The following is a 7,478-nucleotide window of genomic DNA, read 5'->3' as shown; positions in this document are numbered from 1 at the left end:
TCTTGTCAGTTAGTTTCAGCCAAACTGTATACAGTTAAATCGAACGGACCGATGCTCCATGGTGGAGGCTCCGCTAGAAATTGCCGGGATTTGCGTTTGTACCCCCTTAATGTCTGACCAATGGTTGAACAGCATTTCCGAGCACATGACTTGTGTTTAAAGTTTATAGTCCCTTTGAGTTTTTGCCAGTGTGAACGCAAACCGAACCTTCTGAAAAATGAAACAATGTAACAAACTGTGGTCTGGTGCGCACCAGAAAGCGGACTATTAGGTGTGAACACACCCTTAAAGTGCCTTGATATATATATAACCTTGACTATTACTGTGTACTTCATTTATCTGACAGCATTATTTAATGATACTATTGTATATATATATTTATATACATTTATTCATATACACACACACTTATATATGTACTCACACATGTATTTATTCATAAATATACACAGATGTATTCATTCATTTATACACACACAGCATTATTTAATGATACTGTTTTATATATATATATATATATATACACACACATTTATTCATTTATAAACATATAAACACACACTTATATGTACTCACACATGTATTTATTCAATATTCTGCACTTACACCAGCTGATAAGATATTTAAAACGTCTTTTGTTTGTCCTGAAAACGACATTTGAGAATACACACAGGCTATTTATAGATGATAAAACACCAGTAATACAATCTCAGGACTCTTCGATATGGCTTTGATTACAGGATCGTTTACTTTCAGTCAACAAATCCTTTGGAAAGACAAAAAACAACTATTCAATATCCTGCTCATCCTGCTTTACCGCGACCGCTATCTGCCGAAGAAGAAGTCTATGACGCTATCGCATAGAGCTACGTTCTTGCGTAATGCGGAAGTGGGCGTGGTTACATCTAAACTGGGTTGGAATAACGATAGACGCGTCCGGTCTGAACGCAGCATTAAAGCAAGCTCCGCGCTGCACTGGAAACGCGCCATTACATCACCAGAAGTCCTAATTTAAGGGGTCATTTCTCCCAAAAAAAATGTTTTACTCACTCTATCAATAGCCCCACCAAAAATATTTTCCACCAGCCGCCACTGATTGTTGGGTAACGTGTTCCACAGTTTTGGGGCGTAGTTTACAAAGGCTACATCACCGATCTTCTTATGACTCTTTCTGGTGACCTCTAATAGACCTGCATCTGATGATCGCAGTGTTCTGGCAGGTGTGTAGTTCATTAGCAATGTAGCTGGGGAGAAGCACCTTAAAATCAATTCTAAAAGTTACAGGAAGCCAGTGTAGAGTAGCTAAGACAGGACTAATGTGTTCCCTCCTTTTGGTATTCGTTAGTAGTCTTGCTGCAGAGTTTTGAATGAGCTGGAGTCTTTGTACATTCTCAAACTGCACCACTTAGAACTAACTAAACAATGCAGAGATTATTTTTATATAATTGTATTCAATAACCGTAAGAAATTAAACAGTATGAAGTTATTTGTAAATAGGAATACAGATTTGACTTAATGTTTTCATAAATATATTTTTCTCCCAGTTTGTCATGGGACTTATTTTTACCCTCTCAAAGAACCGGAATCGAGAACCGAAAATAACCGGAATCGAAAAGCAGAACCGGAATCGTTAAAATACAAACGATACCCAACCCTATGTGTGATGCAGTAAAATCTTACCGCTCACTTACTACGTTAGCGGTGTTGTAAAAACCGTGGGAAAATGTAAAAAATACGATGACGAGGAAGAAGATTCCAGTGGCCCCAATTTTTGTCCATTCTGGACAAGTGAAAAATGTATTCGGACAAGTAAATTGCCAAACTCACTTGTCCATGGACAAGTACTCTCTAAAAACTTTTTCTCACACTGTTCAAACTGAATTTTGAGTACGTTCAGAAATATATTGAACAATATCACTGTTTTGCTCGTGGGTACAGGTCTCTTAATTGCCTATTTGTGAAAACACATTTTTGTTTCAGTGACACTCACTGTTAATTAGATTTTAACTTGCCTCTGAGGCTGCTCTTCTGTTATTCTTTTATTCATAAATTGAATGTGCAGCTTACAAGTTTAACACCTTGAAAAAGCAGCAAAGTTCATATTGTACTGCTGGCAGGGCACTGCAGTTCTTTGAGATCTGAGAAGTATTTGTGATTATGTTTTAATAAAAGGAGACGGAGGGGCTGTGCAGCACGTTGCACAGAAGAGAAGCTCCTCTGAGTTGATGTGCTTCTACATCATTTTCTTAAGACTCCCATTAAAGTTGAGGAAAGAGATGAAACTTCAAATATTCATGAGCAACAGAAAAAGCTTTCCACATATTCCACAAAATAAACTTGTAAAGGTGCTTAAGACGACATGTTCTGTAAAAAAGAAACATACAAATGCTTTGGTGCATTGAAGTATAATGGTTTACAAAGATCATAAAAGTCTTTACTTTTGAAGTGTTAACATATTCAACATATTTTTGTATGATGTGCCTTTTTGTTAGTCCCAGCTGAAAAATGTTTTTAGTCAGTAGTTGTTTGCCCTTCAGTAATCCTTGGTCCCCTGACTGTTATGTATGAGGGTCCAGTCAAAAGTCAGCTCATTGTAAAAAGGCTGTGGAGGAGAAGTATGGCTGATAGTCAGATGGAGTAGCTACTTGAATATGCACCTCGTGTCAGCATGGTTCATTTAGAAAGACTCTGGCACACTCCTATTTTAGGAGCAGCTGGGTTTTAACTTCTCACTCCATTATGAAGCAAATGATTGTGCCAACGCTATGCTAATGCTGATTCAATCGGGGCTAAAGTCAGTGGAGCACCGTTAGATTGGTAAATTGTCCATAAGTATAGTCTGAGTCGTCTTTTTTCCCTTGCTTCTTCAATTATCTTAGGTCCCAACGGCTTTAGAATGAAAACATGAAGATTACAGAGAACCGTTTGTAGGACCAGGTGAATCTTAAGCAGGCTTGGCTTCAAATCAAAAAGTGCTTTATTATTCTTTTTTGTGCCTCTCTCTCAGATGGTCAAATTCAAATGACTGTTATACAGTTAATTAAGGCTGGTGTGGAAACTGTTGTTCAAAAGCATGGTGCGGACCAAACAACTGAACAAAGTCCTCTTGAAAAGGTTGTTCTCGGTCCGCTTCCAAGAGAACTCTGCAGTGGTTGGTTTTTGTGAAAGCAAACTAACCAACCAGAGGATTACATGATATATAGCACGTCAGCGCAGGCATTTCCCTCGATTAATAGGTCAAAAGCTTTAAAAACTGTGTGCGACTCAGTACTTTGTCAGTTCATTAAGTCCATTTAAAAGTGTGTGACAGCAGTCCCACAGTAAGAATCATTACGGCTTCTACCAGTCATTATTCATAGCATGCAGTCAATTTTCAGTCTTAAAATAATGCTTATAATCAGTTAAATGACACCTAAATAATATTAATACTAACATCAGAAGCATTAAAGTGCTGCAATTTCATTTTCTATCGTCATATGAATGCACGATGATAATTGACCAAATGGTCCATTCAAAGTGACCTGTCAGTCAGTATTACTTCCTGTTGGCTACTCTTGGTTTGTTTCAGTCTTCACAAGAAGTCAGTGTGAACAAGACAGTTAAGTTATTTTTACAATAAGGTGATTTAACCATATCCACTTCGAGCGATAGAATTACTAACAAAGAACTATTAACAAAGCACTTATATACTAATAAAGGACTGGCTTATCTATAGCCAGTTGAGTAGCACTTGAAATGTTTGGCTCTATGAAACCTGATGTACTTATATGATTCTGTTTTCTTCAAGGTTGTGTCTTCCTGGTCGAATGTACTTATTGTAAGTCGCTTTGGAGAAAAGCGTCAGCTAAATGCAATGTAATGTAATGTAATGTTGTGTGCTGAGTAATGCACCTGAGCTGCATATTCCAACATTATACAAGAAAAACACATTATCATTAAGTGTCATCAACCTCCAACCAACTAATTGTGACCCCAATGATAATCTGCCTCGGCTTATAGAGGCTAGTAATTGAAACAAATAATAAAGCCATGTATTCACAATAGAGATGAGGAATCTGCCCTATTAGAGATGCAAGATAAATAGATGTAATATATCACAAGTGCAATTTGCTGTAATAATAGTAGTAGTTTGTCATTTAGCCTGAGAAAAAGCCTTCACTGCCATGGCTGAGCAGGTGAATTAGTTGGACATTTAGTTTCAAAGCAGAGAACAAAAAACAAACACTCAGTGATTTATAAAAGCCTGAAATTCTAAAACTCAAAGTAATCATTCATAATTGCTATTGATCAACATCCCTTATCAAAGTGTTGCTGATATAGCACAATCATTTGTTCAGCATGACTGAAACCAATCGTTGAAGCTGATCACCTTGCAGTGCGGCATATTAGCGCTCTCTGAAACAATCTTTTCTACTTCATTTCGCCGGCACCTGGAGATAAAGTGCAGTGGTGGTGATCAGTGCCATCGCCAAAGCTTTCTCCTCCGGGGCTTGACAAACACAACATATACGACGAGCACTCTTACAAACAGGACAAGGCTGTTTTCCAATTCGGCTGCATTCTACTTTTATGGGAAGCGGGCCAGAGCTGTGACAGAAGGAGCGAGTCCAGACTGCTGATGCTGGCTATGTTGAGCTCCTTCTCCACACCTCCTATTTCTAGGCTTCCAGCATTGTAACATTAATCAAGCTCCAGAAGTTAAGTGTTACTGGAGGCATAGCTGTGTTATAAATTGCATGGGAAATGCATAATTAGTTAGAAACAAATCTATTTTACAGTCATACTCTATTCAGTTGGTGATGCATTTTGTTCCAATTGCTTTACTGCTGGGATAATAATCACTGCTTTGGACCAGAAGAGGTGCTGGCTAACCTGATGCAACAGTGTACAAACATGCCTAGAAACCATATGGGAGTCACTGAAAAGCAGAGAAGTAGAATAACACATGTCTGACTGTCAAACGTATGTAAATAGCTATTCAATGGACAACAGGAAGGCTGTTGTTGGCAGGATGCTGTAGGAATGCATGTCTGTTCCTGCTTTCTTCTTTAGTATCACAAAGCCAGACTACTGACTTCGAGCCAACAAAAGCCATTTTCTCTAGGACACACACACACACACACACACACACACACACACACACACACACACACACACACACACACACACACACACACACACACACACACACACACACACACACACACACACACACACACACACACACACACACACACACACACACACGATAACCTTCTGATTCCCTTCATACTTCATACATACGATTTATGTCCACTTTACTTCCATGCTTCACAGAGTTCTGTGTTCCATATTCCATCTGAGATGCCTGTTCTGCCTTAAGGAATTACAAGGAAACTAAAAGTATTCGCTCATTATTTCTTGTATCTTTAGCCCATCCTTGGGACCTTCACCCAGAAACGGACCATTTCCATGTAATTGGTGCCCGTGTTACTCCTGTAGCCATATTTTTGATATGGCCCCACTTTCTGAGCGGAAGGAACAGGGTGCAAAGTGTCCCTCGCTACAGGCGACAAATTACTCCTCAGAACTCCCTCAACACCTCTGTGCAGCACAGAGCTACTGTAAAGGCAAAACAATTTGTCCAACATGAATAGGCTCCCTGGAGACTGTCTTAAGTGTTAAATGACCTGGGTGAACCCAATACTAATCCGCGGCTGGGAGTTATTCAGGCTTCAATGGCTAACACTTATACCCTCTGCGTTGCAATTTGAAGGCTGTTTATGCAAATTCAAGGTGATCTGATTTTCTCATGGCTTAGTTTACTGTGTCTCTCGGCCCCCTGGAGACTCCTGCAGTCCCTCCGAATGCTCCGAGTCCCTGCCTACACACGTGAGGGGGCATGCATGTAATGTATTGCAGGTGTTTCACTTAATAAAAAATCTTGATTTACATTTTCAGGAGCTCATTGACAAGAATCACAAGAAAATGTCCAACTTAAAAAACAAACATGCACGTATTTTGTGAGAGTAAGAGGACTACTTGTATTGTATTTTATGCAAACACACACAAACTTTCAACCCATTTGTATGCACACACATAAATCAAACTCAAGACCTTAGGCTACAAGAAAATATTTTGAGAACACCTGAGAGTATCAAAGCTTCTTTGAGGATAAACCTGTGTAGGGCATTGTGTGTAGAGTGCTATTGTTCTCACAGTAGGTGGCAGCAGTGAGCTATAGCTTGTACGTCAGGTCTGACTTCCTCCCTCTCTCTCTTCTCATAAACAGGATTGTGGTCTGCCCTCCAGACATCTGCTCGGTTGTAAAGGGAATGAATAAATAAAAACAAAGGCCAATGAAAGATGCTCCAAGAATTTATGTTCCATGCAAACATATATTCAGTTTCAATATTATAATCCTTATTGGTGCATTTATTGTTTGTGTCAGCATTTATGTTTAAGTGCAACCGTGTCGTTGTGTTATGTCTTTGTAAAATGAAAAGGCGAGCGTTTGGAAGAAAGGAGAGTTCTCGGGAGAGTGAGGCGAGTACGGATGGAGTTGGGGAAAGAAAGTATGGCGTGACAACCAGCCACTGTACAATACAGAGAACAGATCATTAATTAATGCTACCGAGAGTGTGAAGTGAATCGATTCGCCCCTGAGCACGACACGCACTAACACACCCATCTAACAGACAAGGTGGGGGGCAGCTGGGGTGGGGGTATCCACCTTCCCCTTGTCAGCTCACCTCCATTCTAATCACTTCTAATTGTTTCCAATGGCATGCAGTAAATATCCGGCCGGAATAATTCAATACCCCCTGGTTCTTCTCATCAGGTCCCTTTCTGTCTGTCTGTCTGTCATGCAATTATTTTCTTTTTCGGCTGATTCATGCCCCCCCCCCCCCCCAGTGAGTGCCGGATGCCCTGATTAAAGTTGTTGTTTCACAAGTGGCTTTTTTTGTTCTTTTTTTGTGTGTACACATGGAGGAGTGTGTGTTCCTGTCAGGGGATGACAGCTGGCTCTCTCTGCCCCCCTGTCACAAAGAGGCTGTGACTGCTGGAGTGTGACCAGCCTCTCACCCGCCTTACACCCCCCCTCCCACACCCCTACAGCCTGGCCTGCCCTGCTACTTTGCTTGTGGCCCTCTCTCTCTTTAGATCCGTGCTGCATACGGCTCTGGTCAGCCATGGAAACCTGCTCAGCCCAATTAGAAGCAGCCGCCAGCTGGGCTTTCCATCCATTCTTCCTCCCCTCGTCTCCGGCCGGGCCGTCCCTCTCTGTTCCCCTCCGGTGGCTTCACGCCCCAGCATCCCACAATCAGAGCCTCTCTCACGCCCATAATCATGCCAAGCTGATGGGCACATGTCCCTGGCGCGTGGATTGGAAGCAGCGATTTGTGACACGTCTCCTCTCTGCGTATGCCATACACGCACATCAATGCTATTGCGTGTACACATACCAAGACAGACACACGTTGTGACAAAAGGTCCAC

The sequence above is a fragment of the Pseudochaenichthys georgianus genome, chromosome 15, assembly GCF_902827115.2.
Source record: "Pseudochaenichthys georgianus chromosome 15, fPseGeo1.2, whole genome shotgun sequence".
Taxonomy (NCBI): Eukaryota; Metazoa; Chordata; class Actinopteri; order Perciformes; family Channichthyidae; genus Pseudochaenichthys; species Pseudochaenichthys georgianus.
The sequence above is the reverse complement of the archived record's forward strand: the minus strand, read 5'-3'. Positions refer to the sequence as shown.